This window comes from Fukomys damarensis, unplaced genomic scaffold, assembly GCF_012274545.1.
Source record: "Fukomys damarensis isolate Sample0158 unplaced genomic scaffold, DMR_v1.0_HiC HiC_scaffold_2, whole genome shotgun sequence".
NCBI classification, from domain to species: domain Eukaryota; kingdom Metazoa; phylum Chordata; class Mammalia; order Rodentia; family Bathyergidae; genus Fukomys; species Fukomys damarensis.
In genome coordinates this window covers 9,965,111-9,982,101 of record NW_022900914.1, presented here as the reverse complement: position 1 = coordinate 9,982,101, position 16,991 = coordinate 9,965,111, and the positions used below count along the sequence as shown (strand labels likewise).

General features: G+C 50.9%; 1 protein-coding gene and 1 pseudogene across 1 annotated transcript in view; both read right to left on the bottom strand.

The window, feature by feature from the left end:
* The window catches only part of Togaram2 (TOG array regulator of axonemal microtubules 2), a 55,133-nt gene extending 50,377 nt beyond the window's left edge, over window positions 1-4,756 (bottom strand). The window contains exons 1-2 of the mRNA XM_010604693.3: window positions 4,525-4,756; window positions 3,769-3,846 (exon numbers count right to left, since the gene is read on the bottom strand). The gene's annotated coding sequence lies outside the window, so the exon portion shown is untranslated. The remainder of the gene's footprint in view (window positions 1-3,768; window positions 3,847-4,524) is intronic.
* Window positions 4,757-5,758: 1,002 nt separating this feature from the next.
* Window positions 5,759-15,569, bottom strand: LOC117285598 (annotated as a pseudogene).
* Window positions 15,570-16,991: the final 1,422 nt, after the last annotated feature.

The window sequence follows — 16,991 nt, the reverse complement described above, 5'->3', positions numbered from 1 at the left end:
CATTTTCTTCTGTCCTTGTTTTATGGAAGGGAAATCCAAAGCCCAGCAGATGTGTGAGTGAGGCCAAGAGCCAGAGGTTTTGAAACAAAGACAAGGTAGAAATCTTAGACCCCCAGACAGCTGCCGTGGACCCGGGTCTGCAGCCTGGAGATCTGGGACAGAGGAGGAATCCTGAGCTCCTGGGTCCCCACGGAGAATGGACAGAGAGACAGGGAAGCAGGGGCCGGAGAGAAAATAGGGGTCGGAAGCTCTCTCAGTGAAGCGCTGAAGGAGCAGAGGCAGGAGGAAAGGAGGGGCTCAAAACTCAGGAAAAGGGTGGAGGAAGGAGGCAGGCCGCAGCCAGGTGCCCAGCTTCCTGTAACCAGGAAAATGCAAACAACGAGGTGCAGTCACTGCCCCGCAAAACCCAGTGCAAGTTATGATGGGCACCGGCAGAGAGCCCGTGCCCGGTGAGTGGCCGGCGAGGGGGATACAGGCCCCAAAGATGCACAGCCCCACTCCTGGGCATCCACTCTTGCAAAGCCTTGCACACATGATCCCGGGAAGAAGCACGAGGGTGATCAGAGCACAGCGGCCCAAATCTGGAAACAGTCAGATGTCACCGGGGACATGGCGGTCGGGGGCACCGCACTCCTGCTGGGGACTATGACGCGGTGATGAAAGCCGACCACTGCCCCACCAGAGCACCACAGATGGGCAAGAAGCTGGACCCGAAGGACTGCAGCCAAGGACCCCGGTAGATGAGGTTCAAGGAAGGAAAATGAGCCTGAGAGCTCCGGCACGCAGTCCTGGATGGGTACGCACAGAAAACCAAGGTGGATTAGCAAAGTGAGCCACCCAGGGGGAGGACAGGGACGGGGCCATGGGGACCTGGAGTCCGCCAGCACCCACGTCATGACCTGTGGGGCCACACGGTCACTGCGTGAGGATTCCTTAAGCTGCCCGCGCTCCTTGTGCAGTTCGCTCTCTGCCTGCAAGGGCGGAGGCAGTGGGCGGCCTGTGGCCTCCGGAGGCAGAAGCACAGGCTGACCTCGCCCTGGCCCTCAGCCCCCACAACTCTCTGCAGCCGGTGCCAGGGTGGAGATGGAGCCCATCCGGGAGTCCCTGGGTGGAGCATGTGGGGCTTCCGGGCTCAGGGTGGAACGAATCGTGGGTCCCTCGTGTCCCCACCCGAGCCAGGCCCCCATCTGCCCGCCAGCCTCCCTCTGCCACACTGACGGCGCACGGCCTGGTCCTCCTCTCAGGGGCCCGGGGAGGGAGGTGTCTGACTAAAACCCTCTCCGGAAAGTAAGGGCCAGTCACAGCACGCGGGCTAACACCCAGTCACTCCCCTCCTGTCTCCCCCGCACAGCCGCTCAGACAGGCTTCACTGAGCCCCACATTAGAGAGGCAAAGAGCCCAAGCCGGCACAGCCAGTCAGAGCACGTGGGCCAGGGTCAGGATCCAAACCCAGAGAGGCCCCAAGCCTGCTCCTTAGCCGGATCCACCAGCCCCCAGAGCCCCAGTGGAGAGCATCGCCCACCGACAGAGAATGTGACCGGGAAGAGGACAGCGCAGGGCTGTGCAGCACCCAGAGAGCAACACGCCCAACCTTTTCCTCAGAGCTGGCGCTCGAAGCCCAGAGAGGGGCGGTGGCTCCCCACAGTCACACAGCGTCCCGTCCCGATGTGATCACTTTCCTCTCCCTTGTGCAGCAGCCCCTCGTGCCTGCTCCAGGTCAGGTCTTTGTCCCTCCCGCCCTCCAAGGGCCTCCCCCACCACAACAGCTGTGTCCCCGCCTTGCTCCTCACCTCGCTGTCCAGAGGCCAAACCCCTGTCACCGGAGGAAGCCAGGATCCCCAGTCTCTCGGGAGACAACGCTGCTGCCGCCGGGAGGCAAGGACAGGACCCTCCACCTGGCCTGCCTGGCCCCTGCCCAGCCACAGAGCCTCCTGGCCGGCAGGTGCTGGGCAGCCACAGCGGTGGCTGGCACACTCTGCTCCTGCCAGGCTGCCTTGAATAAACACAGCTGCATAGCAACGGCTCTCGGAAGGCGCCGGCTCCGTGTGCGGAGAGAGCGAGCGGGAGGCTTTTCCCCTTGGTCTCCTTTCCCCTGTGGCTCCCCTGGCCTCTGGGCACTCCCAAGTGGCTGACTTGGCACGCGGGGCCGTGGCCATCACAGGGAGCAATGGGCACAGGGTGTGACCACAGCAAGGCAGTACAGACTGGCTTTGGGCAGGGGATGTGGACAAGTGAAGCCCAATGGGGGTTTTTGTATTTTTGAGACAAGGTCTTGCTAAATAGCTCAGGCTGGCCTTGAACTCGAAGTGATCCCCCTGCCTCAGCCTCCCGAGTGCTGGGATCACAGGCAAGGGCCACCACACCCAGAGTTAACCCCAATTAGGAAACCTCTGGGCCCAATGCAGTTCTGCTCCCAGACTGCTTCTAGAGGCAGAAAGGTGGACAGGCTGAGCGGCCAGGCAGGGATGGCCCAACACTGTGCCCTCTGGCCAGTACCTACCCATTCTCAGCCTCTGTTTCCTTGTCTATAAAATGGGTGTGACAATAACTGACTCTACCTGGTTGCTGTCAGCCTTAAAAGGGTCTCTGGAACAGCCTTATGATTTGTCCAGCATAAAGAAGCTCATCTACAAATGCTTGCCTAGTAGAAAGCCTCTTCCCCAGCCAGACTCGTCTGCCCAGCTTTTGGAAAACATGAAGTCTGGCAAAAATATTCTTCAAGAGTGAAGATCAAATGAAAATATTCTTAGATGAAGGAAACAGAACTGTCACCATTAGACCTAGCCCAAACAAATGAATGCGGAAAGTTCTTCAAGCAGAAAGGGGAGGGGGAGGATATAAAGAATGAGAAAGGACAAGACAATTAAAGCAGTGGTCAATACAATAGGCCCCAAAGGCTGGGAAAACCCCAGGCATGACCCCTACAACTGGAGGCCATGGAGGGACAAAGGAGCACAGGTGAGGCATTTCAGACACTAGACCAAGCAGCCTCTAGCCACACTGCTGCGCGTCCCCTCTTGTGCCCAGCAGGCCCTTACTACCATGCAGGCCTGGGCGGGAGGCTCGTGTGACATTAAGTGAACAGATTTCTAATGAGATCCTGGGTCTACTCAAAGACCCACAGGCTGAGGGAAATACAGTGACTGAGACAGCCTGACAAATCCTGCTCCCTGGCCAGAAACACCGATTCGGCCCACGTGAACAGAAATCACACACATGGCACAACCCTTAAAGAACCTTTCTCAACACATGAGAGTAGCCACCCGAGGAGGAAAGCGAGCAGGCAGGGACCAATGTGAGCCATCCAGACTGGGCTGCCAGGCAGGCAGATCTCCTCACCAACATGCAGGGGACAGGAGGCCAGAACCACAGCCATCTAGAGGAGGAAGATGGGGTGCTGAGGGCCCCCAGGCCAGGTGTTAGCACTGGGAAGACACAGAGACTAGAGGTTGCTGTTCAGCCACGTAGAGCACAGAGCCTAAGGCACTGGGCTTGGCCAAGTGGCTCCCAGGGCAAGGACTGTAAAGGTCTGTGAGGATCAACTTCAGAACTATAGGGGCTAACAGGAAGCAGTGACTTCTCCATCTTGGGAGAGTTCAAGAAGCCTGATGGCGCCCTTCTAGAATGCTCCTAGGAGATCCAGTCTCCTCCCAACCTCCCAACCTCCCAACCCTCAAACCCAGCAAACACCCTTACAGCTGAGGAATTTGGGAACGGGGGAAATGGAAGACCCATTTCTGTGGCTCCAGCCCAGACTGGGATCCTGACCTTAGTTAGCCAGGCCTGCCCGAGGACCAGTGAGACTCTCCGGCCCGGTCACTCCCAACTGTGTTCTGTGGGACAAACCTGAAAGCAAAAGAGAAGAGGTCCTGTGGTAAGGATAATTTGGGAAATAGGAACTTAAATAATGCTGCACTAGTGTCTTAACTCCGCCTTGTTTGACACTGGCTAAGTATTGCAATACGCCAACAGAGGGACGATGTGAAGCAATTTCCAAATCTGTACGACTGTAGAGACCTATCTGCTCACAGAGCATTTCTTAAGACCAGAGTTTTAAGGAACACACTGCAAAATTCTTGCTCTAAGCCATTTGAAATTTCCAAAGCAACTGGCCCAGAACTTGAGCACAACCAAATAACAAATTTAGAAAAAGGTATCCACATTAGTCAAGTCCTTTCTCTCTCTCCCTCTCTCTCTCCTTCTCCCTCTCTCTCTTTTTCCCTCCCCCCCTCTTCAGTTGATCCATGAACATCCTCATTACTTCCCTGTAAATAAGGCATCAGAAGCAAAAAGGAAAGAAAACCAGTCAGAAAAAAAATACCTCGGAAGACATCAACCCAAATCAAAAAAGAGAGACTATGCTTTCTCACCGAAGAAACTAAGTTGCCTGGGGATCCCACAACCAACTCTCCAACCCTTCCCTAGAATCTGTAGACGACCAATTCACTTCACACAGGCCTTTCCAGGCGTCTCTGGCCTGCTGGAAAGTGTCTGACAGACACTCCAGAATCTTCCAGCTCTTACCTGAGGAGCCAGCTTTCCAGGTCAGCAGTCCCGAGCCTGCTGTCTCAGGCAGGCTCAAGCCATCGGCCGGGGCTCCCGGGAGGGAGAGGGACAGGGAGATGACACACACATCATCCTCAAGGAGACCAGCCAGGGCTGGCCGGAGAGAGAGCTGGGCCTAATGGTGTCTGGGCCCTGGCTCCATTAGATGTGAATGGAAAGAAGAGACTCTTGTTTCTTACTGTTCGCCTGGGTGACAGTTACCATGGATATAAATCAATTTTTGGAGCCCATCAGTCGCCAGCTGAATATAAAGAGCATGCTCTCTTCGAGCCGCAGGCAGGCAGAGCCACACACTGGGACGGGACGATCTGACGCAAGCTCAGGTGTGGATGTGCAGTGGTCACAGGCAGGCGCCTGCTCTGGGGAGGAGGCCGTCCAAGGTTCCTGACACAGCACTCTCAGGAGCAGGCAGAAGCCATCTGACCTAGGCGGGCAGTGCCAAACTCCCCTGTCCTCACTCCAACGCGCAGGACCTTTGAAACTCTGAAGACCTTCCCTAGAATGCTCAAAGAAAATATCCCCACACCAGCCCTGAGAGTGTGCCTCCTAGCGGCCACCGTTGTTATAGCACTTCCTGTCCCCGGGCATGAGCTCATTTATCCTCACTTGGGGTGCTTACTCCTACAAATTCCTGCTCTGTAGTCCAGGAAGCCGAGGCCCAGAAAGGTCACTCAACTAGCGACTCAACCAGTGAACGCGGCCAGGATTAAAATCCAGCAGGGCCATTTTAGCAGCAGTCTTATCCGTGGACCGGACTTCCAGAATTCAAACCCAGCTCCATTCCCCGGACCTCATGCAAATAAATCCTTACACCTCTGAAATGGGAATGAAAATGTATCCTCCGCCTATGTCCTAGGGTCTGTTAGGAGAATTATACAAAAGGTGACCCAAATGTAGGCAAAGGAAGGGAGCATTCACTAAGTGCCTGCTGTGTGCTCTGGCTGGTACATTGTTCTGTATAATTCTGCAGGAGAGGCCAGCACCTAGGAGGAAAGGCAGGTGTCAGAGACTCCAAACCAGGAAGCCACAGAGTCTGGATTCCCATGCGAGGCTGCTTGGGTCCAAATATTTGTGTTTTGTTTTTCAGTGATGAGATTTTGTTTTTATAAAAAAGGATCCCATGTGGAAATGAGTGGGACAATGGTTTAAAGAAACAAATGATTAAAGCTCTAAGCCAACTCTGAGATCCCAGTTAGTCCTCTAAGACCACAGTCCCCACTCTGTGGACTTGGTGCTGACGTCCTCCCATCTCAGCCACACCCTTGTCCTCAGTCTTCAGCTCTGTCTCCAAGGTGACCGCTTTACTCTCAGAGTCCGGGGCTGGTTCAATTTCAGTGATGGGCTCCCCATCCCCTGAGGTGCTCTCCACAGCCTGGATTGCTGCGGTCAGGCCAGACCCCACGGCCACCAGCTCACTGGGCTCCTCACGGTTGCCATGTTGCCCAGGGTACTGCCAGCCTGCACGGTGGTAGAGCTTAGCAGTGCCAAGCCAGGTGAATGGGTGGATGGTTACCGTGTCTGGTGAGCTGCTTTCGGTGTAGAGGATTCCAATGCAAGGCCATCTGGGTCCAAAATATGTCTTCTTGTTGTTGTTATTGTGTTTCAACCACACAGGCTAGAAGGCAGTGGTGGAGAGTCACAGGGCTGGCGTCCTGGCTCGGTGTGGCGTGGAGACCTGCTCGAGGAAAAGAAGTGACCCGCTGGGGGCATGGGGATGCGGAGAGGCTGCAGCTGAACCGGAGGAGAAGGCTCGGGACAGTGGTGGAGCCCGGCCGCCAGAGCCCAGGCCTCTTCGGAGGAGTGCGCGCGGGCCTGAGTACCATGGTTTGGACTGTCTGGGATTTCAGCCTGTCATCCTGGGCTGGCTTCTTTCTCTCTTCCGACCGGCGTTCCAAGCTTAAGGTTACTGTGCGTGGTCCAGGACAAAAATCTTCTGAAGGCCAATTTGGTTGCTTTTTCCTTACTGCCTATCACTGCTCCTCTTCCAAGTGTCCAGTTCAACCTTGGTGACCACCAGTGAGTCAGGCTCTGCCTCGTAACTTCTTCATTGCTTGGTGTCTGATAAGCAACGGTGTCTTCCAGAGCATAGGGAAACTGCTCTTCTCCCTGCTCTACTGGGTCCCTTCTGTTGCCCAGAACCTTCTTAACCGTGTCCATTGGGCCAAATGTATGTGGCAAATTGTGGAGGGTCCTGGAGGAGCCGCTGCTGAACATCCTGGCGTAGCTCCTCTGATGCATTTTGGTATTGCAACAGCCTCTTCCACCAGCTCTGCATCAGCTATTCCTTTCCAGAACGTCAAAGTGTCCTATGAAGTTTCCTCCCAGTCTTCCTCCACACCCTCCCCTGCAGCGTGAGGGCCGGTTCCTTCCCAGCCCCACTGTCTTCCACGATGGTGATGGCAATCCATGTGTTGCCACCTTTGGCCGAAGTGAGTGTCTGTGTCCCTGCACTGGAGCTCTGGCGATGCTCATCAGGAGGCCAGCTGTGGTGCCTTCTGCAGGTATCAGAGCAAGGGTTCAGAAATCCCTTGTTGGACCGGCTGTAACTGTAAGACTGCTGGGTTTTGGTGAATTCAAGGTTGTCCCCTTCGTTTCCTTCAGTGGGTACCATGACAGCAGTTCCCACGAGGACCCTCACGTGCGCATCAGCCCCCTTTCACTGAAGTCAAGCTGCCCGCATGGGTCAGCACTGCTTTTGTGTTCTCTGATTTTGCTGTCGCACACCAAGACACCATGGGCATAAACACGCAGGACCATTTGCATGACTGACCCACTTCTCCTTGGGCCTCTTGCTTCTGGGATCATTTCCCCCGCCGTCACTCTGGGCACAGAAAGACAGCAACTTGCAACTTCTGCCCCTGGGACAGGAGCCCAGCTGTAACCAGAGTCCCCCATCTCTGACCCTGCTGTAGCAGCCACCATATCCCCCACATCCTGCCAGTCTGAAGCTCCTGATGTATCAGGCTCTCATGATCTCTTATGCAGATGTGGCTAAAACTAGAACTAAAGGTGTCCATGGCAAACCTCAACCCCCAGATGGCCCGCAGGGCAAACCCTGCAATGCTCTTGAAGCTCAGCTAGAATCCAGCTAGGACCTCTTGGTGCACAGGGTACCCTCACACATCACCCTAAAACACAGGTGGATGCTCACTGTCTCCCCAACAGCAGTGGGTAGCGCGTTCTCCAGGTCAGACCCTCGAGCAAACATCCTGTTGTCTTCGTGCTGACTTCACCAGAACTCAGAGGGCCACGCAGCGCTAGCAGAACTCATCTACATAACTGTAGTCCAGCCAGCTGCTACGCCTTGAGAACGGTTTATCCCAAGCCCCAAGCTCGTGTTAAACATTAACCTCCATTCTGAGATGCGATGCTGTGGGACCTTTCAGAGCTGACTGGGGCTCTGCTCTCCTGGATGGATTCATCTAGTCACGTGATCAGTGCATTAACGAGGGATCTCAACATTAAACCCGCTTTCTTCGTAACTTATGCGGGCTGAGATACTGTGTCAGTAGCAACAGAAAATGGACTACAACAGAAGCCAAGTCTAGAATTTGCTGTGTTAAGGAAAAAGCTAACAACGATTAAAAAGAGAAGGCCTGGCCGGAAAATAGATGAAGGGAAAGTAAACCTAGGATTGGCAGAAGCGAGTAGCCCCATGGTTTTCAGCTCATTTTTTGACATTGCTGAGGTTTTTGCTGAATGCCAATGGGCTACCAGTCCCCAGACGAATTGCAAACTATTTTATTGGATCTTTGGAACCAACTTCTGTGTCGCTCAGATCTTCACTTTGTGGATGAGGAAATGGACACAGAAGGCAGAGTGGCTCCCAAAAGGCCACTGAGCCTGCAATGGACAGCATCTTCCCCAGCCTAACTCCAGAGTTCCGTGGTGCCCGGCTCCTCTCTGAAGATCAGCACACTAAGTCAGCTCACAGCCAGCGGAGGACACTTGGAAACAAGGGCTACAAGGACTTAAATTTGTACACATTTTTAAAGATTTTTTTATTTTATTTCACTAGCACATTTGCAATTCAAAGTTTACAATCATCTTGGGAATTATTCCCATGTACATATTACAGCTAGGGTTTGTTTTTTTTCTAATCCCCTTCCCTGACCTCCCCCTCCTCCTCTGGCTCCTTGATCACCTTTTACTTATTTGTTGATATTATTTGTCATTACATTATTTGAGAGATGAGATTAGAATTAACAGCTGACTTTAATAAACTAAATATTTTCATGCTGTCTCAATTTCAAAAGGCATTCTTGCCAGGCATGGTGCATGCTTGTACTCCCAACACATGGAGGGCTGAGGCAGGAGGACTGCCTCGAGTTTGAGTCTGGCCCAGGCTACACACTGAGTTCAAGGTCAGCCTGAACTACATAGATAGACCCTGTTTCAAAAAAGAAAAAAAGAAGAGAGAGAGAAAAGAAAAGCCCATGGCAACTCAGGATCTTCACTAGGGAACTCAAAAGGGTCACGGCATCGTGATGCACTTCATAAAGCCTGTAGCCCTCACTCTAAACATAAAACAAAGAAGGTACCAAGCATGGTGGCCATGCCTGTATACTCATACTCTGGGAGGCTGAGGCAGGACCTTGTCTTAAAATAATTTTTTAAAAAAGAGTTGAAGATGTAACTCAAAGGGAAGGCCCTGAGTTCCCAACACCACAAAAAATAAAAATAAAAAAAGCAAAGAAGTACAGCTAACAAGTCAACAGAGGAGATATGATGGAACTGTAAAAATGTTCAATCCAAAAGCTCCAAAAGGAGGAGGGAGGGAAAAAACAAATGAGACAAACAGAAAAGAAATTGCAAACCAGCACACTAAATCAAAATCGCATGGACCTTTACAGTAAATGTAAATAGTCTTAAGTGTTCGAATTAAAAGAAAGGGGGCCAGAGATTGAGCTCAGTGGCACCATGCCTACCTCTCAAGTACAAGGTCCTGAGCTAGATCCCCAGTTTAAAAAAAAAGGAAGAAAGAATTGCATTGGATAAAGAGCAAAATGTAGTTAGGTGGTGCTGCTTACCAAAAAACAATGAAATTAAAAACAGATTCAGATTAAAAGGACAGAAAAAAAGATAAACCATGTCAGTGTTCTGGAGTTAAATTACTATCAGAGTAGACATTGGAACAAGAAATATTACCAGATAGGAACATTACTCAATGGCAAAAGGGTCAAAGCAACATGAAGATATAGGAATCTTAAATGTGCATGTGCTCAAATGCAAAGCTTTATACCTGCAGAAAAATGTGTACTCCTAGCTGGGCACAGCGGCCCACGTCTGTAATTCGGCACAGGAGGATCACAAGTGTGGCAGGATTGTTTGTGATTCCACCAGACGGACTGCCACCCTCTTGTGATTGTAACTCCCCACAGGGTGTTCAGTGTTACTGAGTGGCTGCTGTTGCTGTCTGCATTTCATTGATTGCCGTGTGTGCGCTGTTGTGTGGCTGTGCTGTGATTTGTATGCCCCTGTTGCTTATGGAGATTTGTTTGGTTGGTTGTTTTTGAGACAGGGTCTCACTATGAAGTTGAGACTGACCTGGAACTCACTATGTAGCCCAGGCTGGTCTCAAACTCACAGTGATTCTCCTGCCTCAGCCTCCCGAGTGCTGGGATTACAGGCTTGGGTCTCCACGCCTGGTGGAGGTTTGGATTGTTTCCAGGGGGGCCTTGAGGGGTACATTTTCCCCTTAACTTCACCCCATACATTTTGATGTTTTGTTTTCACTGTCATTCAGGTCAAGGGATTCTCTAAGTTTTCTCTTCTGATTTCTTCTTTGGTCCATGGATTATTTAGAACAGTGATCTTGAATGTCTAAATATGTAGGGATTTTCTCCAAAGATCTCTCTGATTTCTGTTGTGATTAAAGAATATCTCTATATTATTTAGAAATTAAGAGGGAAGGGCTGGGGATTTCGCCCAGTGGTTCCACCACTTGCCTTGCAAACACAAGGACCTGAGTTCGATCCCCGGTCACAAAAGGAGAACTATTAGGTCATTCAGGCTTCCTGTAGATGGCAGTGGTTACCAGGACCTGCCTTTTTTGCTAGCTGGAGAATCCAGCAGGAACGTGAGCAAGTCCAGGAAGGCTGTGGGTAGACCAGCTGTTGCTGGGGGCAGGAGGGGAGGGCGCACTGAAGCTGGAGGTACATACCCAGTCTCCCTCATACCCGGATTCACTCGCTTCCGTACCTGCACACCAGAAAGAAAGGAGACGCACTACGGAGCTCCTCTGGCCAACCCCAGAAGCCTGGTGCACAGAACACCCACACCCGCCATCCTGGGAGACAGGATGAGTGGGGAGCAGTGGCTTACACAGGAAGAGATCCCGCCAAACGCGAAAGGCGCTAGGCTTGGATAAGAATTTTGCACGCAGCAAGGCTGACCCCTAGTGGTTATTTTTGTTTTGACTGTTCCGGGGGCTATACTGGGGCTGGACTCTAGAAGCTTTATCGCAGGCTCTTTTTCATTTTGCCGTCCTCCTGCCTTGGCCACCCAGAGTGCTGAGATTACAGACTCGCACCACCGCCACACCCAGTTTGATAGTTGTACTTCTAACCTGAGAAAGTAACCAGGACATTCTGGATAGGCCTGGAGAGGATTCAAGGAACCACCACGGGGAACCCTGAAATACACAATCGTGGGCTGCAAAATCCACTATAAAATGTCCATCACGTTGGCATAGGCCCCCACTTACCAAAACTGGGTAATCTCACGCTTGCCTGACCCGAAGATCTCAGTACTAAGGTGTCGCGAGTTTCTATACCCCTCGTAACTACCGTCTCTCACAACGTCCCGGGTCCTGAACCGTCCCGACTGAGCCCGGATGGAGAACAGCGCGCCCGCTCTCTCGGTGGCTCCACAGCCCTTCACTTGCGACAGCTGGGGACACTTACTCCACTCTATCTCCTGTCAGAATTAGTTGGCCAACTGCGTCTTGCTACCACCCTCATGCCTAAATTATAAGCCCCATAGTCGCACTCTCAAGCACACTCATAAAATGCGAAGCCTACACTACGTGCAGGAGGCCCAGCTGGGAGAAGAGAGCCCTGGAGAGAGGCTGCAGGCCGTTCCCTCCCTACAGTCTGAAAAAACTGCACACATCCATCCACCGAGTGAGAGCATAGCAAACACCCTGAGTAAGAACCTTATCTACTTTGTGTGAACTGAGCGGAACAGAGCCACAGACTCCTGAAGGAGTAACTAGAACATTTCTTCCAGTGTAATTACCTACGCCTAAAATTTCTCAAATTAAAAATAATTAACACCACTGCACTGCATTCCTACCAAACAAGAGGAAATCTTAATGTTGAAGTACTTCGTGCAGTCAATTTTCCTAAATTAGTCTGTTGGAAGATCACCATCCCTGTCAAATTTCCCATAGGATTTATTTTTCACCGGACGGAGCAGAGGTATGTGCCCATTCATCTGTAAATCTGCTGCAGCCAAACTGAGAAGCGAGTGGACAAAATCTAAGGGCACTCAGTACCCTAGGGCTGTGCCTGGAACCCCACCCTTCCATACCCACCCTGGGAAAGTGCCGGAATAAGTGCACCAGGTTTGAAAACGACCCACACATCAATCGGGGAAAGTCGCCTCAGTCCACAGCTGTGGCAGTGGTTCCCCGAAGGGTGGAAAACCACACATCAACACCACTGGGAACTTGCAAGTGCGTCTTCCAGCCCCACTCCAGCAGGCAGGAACTCCGGAGTAGGCCAGAGCAGCTGTTTTACAGCCCTTCCCCAGATCCTGATGCAGTTTGAGAGAATCAATTAGACCAGTATTGGTAATGTGGAAAGTCCTCCAAAGTTTATTGGGCTAAAAAACAAAAAATTGCATAATACAACATATAGTATACTACCATCTACGTGGATGGAAAGAAACTACTTGCTTGCTAAGAGCACATCTGTATGTATGCAAATCCAGAGAAAAAGATTTAGAGAAATCCAAACTCTAATTACCTCTGCACAGAACCATTCCAAGTCGTGATTCTGAAAGGGAATGGAGGTGGTGGGCAAAAAGTAAGCTTACCTGTGACTTTCCTTTTCCCCTTCTTCCCTGTAGTGAGGATTGAACACAGGGTCTTCATACTGAGTTACATTCCCAGCCTGTTTATTGTTGGTGGTGGTGTTTTTCAAACAACGGTCTCACTATGTAGCCAAATTGCCCTGTCTGGACTAACACTCCTGATCCTATTGCCTCAGCTTCCCAGAAAGCCGGGGTTACAGGTGAGTGCCGTAACTGCTTTAAAAAGAGAAATTATTTTTAGATGCCTAAGCTTCCAGCTCAGTTCATGATGAACTTACTTCAGGCATGAAGACTGACCTCTCCCCCAGGTCCCCAGGTGGTATAATCCTGCCCAGGACATGGGTGACCAGACTGGAGGACCCTTGAGCCAAAGTGCAGCCGATCAGGAATAAATTTGGACTGGCTCAGGGTCCCATCAGGAAACAGCGGACACATTCAACAGGGCGAGCGGAGGGAATCAACAGAAGAGGGTGAAGCATCATGGAGCGGGCCAGAGAGGAAAGCCACTGACCAGAAGGAATGTTCCTGAGGCCCAGGCAGGCGATGGCAGAGATCCTGTCACTCCAGCCTGGCTGGGAATACAGGCTCTGGCCTCCCTCACCACCAACCGCCAACGCATCACAAGGGAACCGGGCTTGGGCTGCGCAGGGACCCCACCTCCAGGGGCACAGTGCAGGTGGAGGAGGAAGAGGAGGACAGCCCACCTGAAGGGGTAGCAGCCCAGCTCTCCTGAAAACCTGCAAGTGGCCAGATTATAACATCCGACTCCAAGGACAGTAAGGCAGCTAAAGAGAGGGAGAACTGAGGCAGCATGAAGGCCCTAATGGCTGTCTTTTGGACGGGGGGCTCACATTAGGGCCTCGTCTAGAACTGTGTCACCCACAGCCGTACATCTTACACACGGGAGGGAGGGCAGAAGATCCACAACTAAAACAAACCGCAAGGAGTACCTGCCTAGTTTCAGAAAGAATGGTGCTTGTTTCAGGGTTAAAAATAAGAAAGATAGCAAGGAAAACATCATGAAAAGGTAATCTATAAAACATACCTGACAAAATATTAGTATCTTTTATAAAAAGATTTAAAGGTACATAGGACAATCCCTTTATAAACACACAGCACATAATCTAAAGAAACACCAATGGCAATAAACAGGAAGTTGCAGCTGAACTGAGGTCGTGGAATTGAATGCCTGTGGAAATGAAGACTCATTTAACCTTTTCGCACATTATTAATAAAATACTCATGTCATTTTACTCATTGCTACTCCAGAAATATCTTGTAAAGATACAAGTTAAGAAAAATAACTAATGCACTAAAAAATGTTCATGTAGCATTACTTAAACCATTAAAATAAGAATGGGTAAAAGTATAACGGGTAGTAGACTACTAAGAACCAAATATTATTACAATTATTATGTAAGAGCGATTAAAAAATATTCCAGTTTCATAAGTACATGTACACTCACGGAAAGAGAAAAAAGATTAAATGGAGATATAGTCAAACCTTAAAAATGGTTATGCAATATGACTTTTTCTTTTTTACGTATCTTGGTATTTTCCAGAATGCTTTCAATGTCATTATTTTCAAAACACAACAAAATTTTAAAATTCACTGAAAGATTTTATTACATTCCCTTTTCATCTTTAGATAATAGGAGTAGTCTACCCACACAGCTGTCTGAATTTCTTTAAAATGCCCAAGACAAAAAGAATTCCCTTAGAATTTAAAACCTCTGCTCCTTTCCCACGTTGGAACTGATCTGAAAACAATGCCTTAGGCTGACACTGCACTTTGATGTTCAAAGTGTTCCCAGATACCGTTTCGTTTGCTTCCTGTGGCACCCTTGAGACAGGTTACTGCCCTGTCACGCACCAAAACAGAGAGAAATCACACAGACTAATCCCTGCCAAGCTTTAGCAGACCCACAACCAGGGCTCCAGCTGCTGGCCCTAGCCGGTCTTGATCCACGATGCAGCCAACTGTATTCCCGCTGGCCCTGCTTCCACTCCCTGAACTCAGTCACCAGGCCCAAGCCACCACTTAGAGACTGTACCTAGTGACAAAGAACCACACACATAAAGAGTTAAATGTTAACTTTCACGACATGCAGTTTACCAACAGGACTTAGCCACAATGAGAATACTGCTGAACCCCATCGATCTGTTCCTTAGGCGTGACTACTGTGGGTAATTAGCCAGAATTGGTAAAACATACTCCACCAGCTGCTTCAAGCGTCGCCTGGAGAGACTCAGCACACCCGAATTTCATCCACAGCCCGTCCTTTTAGGTCGGTGTGGAAAGAGGAAACAGCACAGCACACAGTGAAGCCAAGATGTCAAATCCCATCAGCAGGACGGGGAAAATGTGCTGTCCACGGCGCCAACTACAAAGACCATCTGCTTGGCTTCTTTCTCCAGCCACACTCTAGTCTTAAAAGCAATCTTCCCACCGTAAAACTGGGTGTTCACTGCTGTGACGGTTCAGGGATCGTGTCACCTTGAGTAAGAAACTCCCAGCTAAACTGGGTCAGCACAGTTCGGTGGCTGAGGGCATTTACGGAGGACAGAAGAGCCACCCTGGGGCGGCTTGGCAGCTGAGTGGTACAGGGGGACACAAGGACCGAAGGCTCGCCTGTTTCTTCGCCTTCAGCCTTCCGGTGCAGATGCTCCGGCCTCTGACACGGACTCGCACCGGACACTGCCCTGAGCTCCAGGCCGTCCACTCAGTCCTTCCGTCTTCAGCAGGCAGGCAGACCCTCTGCACGCTTCCACGGCAGACTCTGAACGGCCACTGTAAGCCCACCTTGAAAACTCTCATGTATCTGTGTCCCTTAACTCCGTTTCTCTAGTAAGCACCGACTACTCACCTGTGTAGACACGTCCCCTCTGACACGAACACTCTGCCCATCTAACGGGTTTGCTCGTGGTAAATGCACCACAGAAATAGTTTCTCCTGGAAGCCTCATTCGCGACTCCACCCTGAAACTGTAACAGCCCTGGAGATGAAGGACAACTTCCTGAACCCACAAAGCTTTGGTCCAGCTTGGGAACATCAGGGCCACATGGGCCCGGCTAAGGGAGCTGCCCGGTCCACCGTGCCAGGCAAGAAGCTCCTCCCACTTTCCCGCATGAGGTCCAGGAGGGAACTGACACACAACACAGGGACCATGACAGGGTACTGTAGGGCAGCCAATGACAGTATTACTACTAGAGAGTTGTTTAGCTTCGGCACCCATACATGTATAGAATTTCCTCTCTTTAAGCTATTATTACACCACACCAACAGTTCAAGTGTTAAATGTCAACTTTAGACTCTTCCTTTGCACGGTACCTCCTAATGTGTGCTGCAACTTATCAAGTAAACTCCCTCTTGCACTCCCTTCTATACAGTGCCAACCACTATGTTCTCAGAAACATCTTTAAATGAAAAATGAGCCACGTTTGTATGGAAACCCACCACAGCACTGAGGCACATGGCCAACGTAGTTTCCCCACAGCCAGCTAGCACCAGAGACCGCACAGCATCTCTCTGTGCTCTTCCAGGGTCCCGTCTGGAGCCTCTACTCCATTAGGCTGTGTGGGCCCTCATCCTGCCATTGCTTTGTGTCAGCTCAAGAGACCACTGAGGTGCCATAAAAGCCTAAGCCATTCTACTAGATGAAAAGAAAATCAAATTTTACGCCTGAGCTGCTTTCAAAGAAGTCACATAATGGTCATATAAAGGGCAACCTAGAAACCACTGCATTCCAGGCAGATTCACCGGTTAACAGACAGGTAAGAGGGACCACAGCCGAGGCATGTCTTGAGTAAGAATGGAAGAAACATCAGCACCTCCCATCTCACGGTCACCCTGGCGTCCCCTCCCACTCCTCTTCCCTACAGCTGGTGCACCAGGCTTCGGGGCCTGTTTACCCCACTCCTGGGCAGCTCACTCGGGCTTAGGCTCTTCACCGCAGGTCAGTACCAAACCACTACCTCCAAGCTGACTGGAGGGAAGCCATGCTCACCAGTACCAGCCCCTGAACCGTTAGAAAGCACACTTACCGGTAGCTTTTAGGTGGTGCCTGAAGTCCAATCACAGCCGTTGTCCAGTTAACAAAGGTGTGAAGGGGCACAACATCAGACGCCAGCAGGACAGGCAGACTATATGCTGCTGAGCTCCCTGATGCTTTTCTTCTAACAGCTCACAGGAAACCTGAATTCAGAAACCCAGAAACCAACCAAGGCTACCTCAGTAACCATCATCCTCGCACCCCTGGATGTAAAACACCCTACTAGTCTCTGCCTACTGAACAATGCTACGTTACTGAGCTCCAGAGGCCAGAACATGCCATTCTTCTGATCAAACGCCACAACTCTTATTTTAGTCAAGAGAATAAGACAACTGT